This window comes from Mizuhopecten yessoensis, unplaced genomic scaffold (assembly GCF_002113885.1).
Source record: "Mizuhopecten yessoensis strain PY_sf001 unplaced genomic scaffold, ASM211388v2 scaffold2977, whole genome shotgun sequence".
Lineage (NCBI taxonomy): Eukaryota > Metazoa > Mollusca > Bivalvia > Pectinida > Pectinidae > Mizuhopecten > Mizuhopecten yessoensis.
In genome coordinates this window covers 353580-357873 of record NW_018404814.1, presented here as the reverse complement: position 1 = coordinate 357873, position 4294 = coordinate 353580, and positions in this window count along the sequence as shown.

The following is a 4294-nucleotide window of genomic DNA, read 5'->3' as shown; positions in this document are numbered from 1 at the left end:
TTAGATAAATTAATTAGTGAAGATCAAACAGGATTTATTTCAGGCCGTTATATAGGGGAAAATACTAGATTAGTTTATGACATTATGCAATATGCAGAAGAAAGATATATTCCAGGTTTGTTATTAATGGTAGATTTTGAGAAAGCATTCGACTCAGTCTCATGGGAATTTGTTGATAAAGTTTTAAATTATTTTAATTTGTGTTCTGATATTAGATGCTGGGTTAAACTACTACACACCAATGTAAGTTCAACTATAAACCAAGGTGGTAATCTTTCATCTTTTCTAAACATAAAAAGAGGCTGTCGCCAAGGTGATCCAATCGCCCCCTACATTTTTATTTTGTGTGTTGAAATACTAGGCATACGACTTAGAAATAACAATAAGATTAAGGGTATAGAAGTAAATAAAAGTCCAATCCCTATTTCTCAGTATGCTGATGATACTTCTCTCATTTTAGATGGCTCAGAAAGGTCTTTAAAAGAGTCGATAGCAGAATTGAATACTTTCGCTAAAATATCTGGTTTGAAGATAAATATAGACAAAACCCAGGTGGTTTGGATAGGGAGCAAAATACATAGTGAAGATACATTTTTGCCTGATCTAAAATTGCAGTGGGGTAGGACAAAACTCATGCTTCTGGGAATAGAATTTAGTGTCAATCTTCATGAAATTCCAAAATTGAATTTTGATATAAAATAAATTAAACTTAAAGCACTTATCATGGCACGGAACAGCAGATCACTTACTCCTATAGGTAGAATCCATCTGATAAAATCTTCAATGATATCACAATTTAACCATTTATTTATTGCACTGCCAAATCCTGATGATCTTTTTTTGAATCAATTAAATAATATTCTCTTTAACTTTTTATGGAACAGTAAAACTGATAAAATAAGGAGAGATGTGATATTTCAAAATTATTTTGAAGGGGGTCTTAAAATGGTTAATATAAGGTCATTCATCGATTCCTTAAAATTAGGGTGGATACGGAGATTATATCAGAAGTCGGGCAAGTGGCAAGTTATCTTAGAAACACATATTGACTTACATATGCTATCTCATTGTGGAAGTGATTACATTTCAAAATGTCTTAATAAGTGCACAAATTATTTTTGGAAAGATGTCTTTTAAGCATGGAGAAGGTTTAATGAAAAGGAGGAAACAAATTAATGAAAGTTGTATCTGGAAAATGCGATTATGGTACAATAGGAATTTTACTATTGGGGGAAAATCAATATTTTTCAAGACATGGTATAATAAAGGAGTGACTATAATTTATGACTTATAAAAGACATTGAGACTTGCACTTTTTACACATTTCAAGAATTTGCTCAAATTTATCAGGTAAATACAAATTTTCTCCAATATCATGATGTATTAATTACAATAAGGAAATATTTAGCTAAGATTGATTGTAAAAAGGATGCTATTGTATACCCTATCATACCCTGTAATGTTAATTTTTTCTTAAAATGAGTAAAAGGGATAAAAGATTTTTATAATCTTATGGTAAAAAAAGATACTATTGCTACTGGGAGGAGAAAATGGGAAGAAAAATTGGATTTGAATAATTTTAATTGGAATGATATATATAAGACCCCTTTTAGAATAACAAAAAATTCAAGACTACAATGGTTTCAGTATAGAATTGTTCATCATATTTTGACAACAAATTCATCCATGTTTAAAGTAGGATTAGTGACAAGTCCACTCTGTACACTTTGTAATTTAGAACAAGAAACAATCATTCATATTTTGTGGAAATGCAGAGAAGTACAGATTTTTTTGCAAAGTTTTGAAATATTGCTAGATGCACATTTTATCCCATTTTCATTTAATAAAATCAGTTTTCTTTTTGGATTATTGGTAGCAAACGAGAATATGACATATAATAGAATTGACAATGAAATTTTAATTATTATTAAGTTTTATATTTATAAGACAAGATGTCGACATCAAACGTTGAGCCCAAATGCCTTAGTTAACATGATTAAAGAACATTATACTGTTCAAAAATATATTGTAAACAGTCAAGGTGATTCTGCACAGGATAGGTTTGAGAAAGAATGGAGAAAATGGATAAAAATATTAGACTATGCGGAAGTGTAATTTTAATAATACCAAGGTAAAAACAGCTTTTAATATTTTTCATGTTCTCCGTCTCTCCTCGATTCCTAGATAATTCTTCTTAATTAACTTTTTTTTTATTTTTTATTTTACTGGCCCAGATTGCTTCTTCTCCTGACCCTGTGATTCTATTTTGTCTATGGTGTGTGTGTGTGTGTGTGTGTGTGTGTGTGTGTGTGTGTGTGTGTGTGTGTGTGTGTGTAAGATTGAGTGTATATAAATGATATACATGTACTATGTGATGTATGTTGTTTTAGACAGAGCATGGGTGTGATAGATTATCTATCATGAAGATGTTTGTAACTATGGACGATGATGATGATGATGATGATGATGATGATGATGATGATGATGATGATGATGATGATGATGATGATGATGATAATGATGAGATGATGAAGTTGATTGTCAATGTGTATGGACGACGACAACGATGATGATGATGATGATGAGATGATGAAGTTGATTGTCAATGTGTATGGACAACGATGATGATGATGATGATGATGATGATGATGATGATGATGATGATGATGATGATTATCAATGTGTATGTACGATGACGTTTATAAATGACTATTATTGAGAAACGCATGCTTCTGTCTACAAGTGAGGGTTTGTGTGTAATGTCTGTTTGATGTAGATGTAACAAAAAACTTGAAAAAATAAAACAATATAAAAAAAAAACACTTTTATAGGCAAAGAACACGTGTGCAGGCAAGAGTTTCCATAAATTCGTGCAACATTCTGATACATGGGCACTTTCATATTCATGGGTAATCGGGGATTATTGTCCTCAAAATATGGCTATATTTTCAGCAATAAAATGGGTACAGCACCTACATATTTATAATTTTTAAAAATATGCATTTCATGTAAGATTTTACAATTAAAACTATTATTTATTTAAATAAAACATTTCACTTCGCTGTGAAGGGCCCTATGTCTGACTTGACAGTTGTGTTGTGGTTTTCACCACGATGCCAAGCCCCATATCATTTCACTGAAGTCACACACATTAAATTTTTATCTAAAACATGTCAAAAGTACATATTCTTAATTCGCCTGTTGAATACTTACTTCGTTCAATAACACAAAATCAATCGGATGTTGCGATCTGCTTCAGCATCTGAATTTACCACTTGTTTACAAAGTGAAAACAAACCGGAAATACAATCACAACCAATCTCGATATTGTCATATTGTGTTTCTGGAGCTGAAACATTTGTATTATAGCATATGATGATAAAATATATTAAGAAATGTATAATTTGTAAACATACGACAAGGTAGTGCATTCTGTACGTTTTTTACGCTGTCTTCCATCAGGCGTAGTGATATAACTACAGTGAAAAGACCCAAGATGGATGCGCCCAGTCGAACGACTCCAAGAGAAGTTTAACAACAATTTAATACCTTTTGTCGAGCGATCAGTGCCTTAACATTGTTTTATAGGATTGTGTAAACATCTAAATACTCAGTATAAAAGCGAACTTTTGCGTCTTTTATGAAATCGAATGTACTAGAAAATGAAATTCAAAATTATGTAACATGGTACATCGACAAGGCTAAATGCTAATCACCAACAGTTACCCGTTGCTGATTTGTTTAATTCTCAAAACGAAGAGCATAATTTAAGGATAATCGTGCCTAAAACAGTATCAACAGATAATTTTGTTAACCTTGTAGCAAATGTTTGCCCAATGTATAATGATGTAGGTGCGTGCAAAGTGTAGCGAAGAGGATTTCGATTTACAAAGTTCAAAAAATATTTTTTGTGTCAAATATTTCATAAGAGTTATACAATATCCTTTTATTAAACAAAAAACTTATAAGTAATTAACTTAAACGACGTTTTGGTGATTTTTGAAGGGTCTGTCATTGTGTTTCAACATGGCGGACATTTTATGCTAACATAGCCCTTAAAAACTCATCCAATTTTTGTAACAACATCTTACTGATAATTTTGGTATACAATATTATTTATGTAAGCCTATTGAAGAAAAAATATAAACGTATGATTACGAGGTTTAGATTGTCTGCGCATAATCTTAATATAGAAATTGGACGTCGTAGAAATATTTGTAGAGAAGATAGATTGTGTAACTTATGTAATGACGTTGATTTAGAGGATGAATTTCATTTCATATTGAAGTGTTAA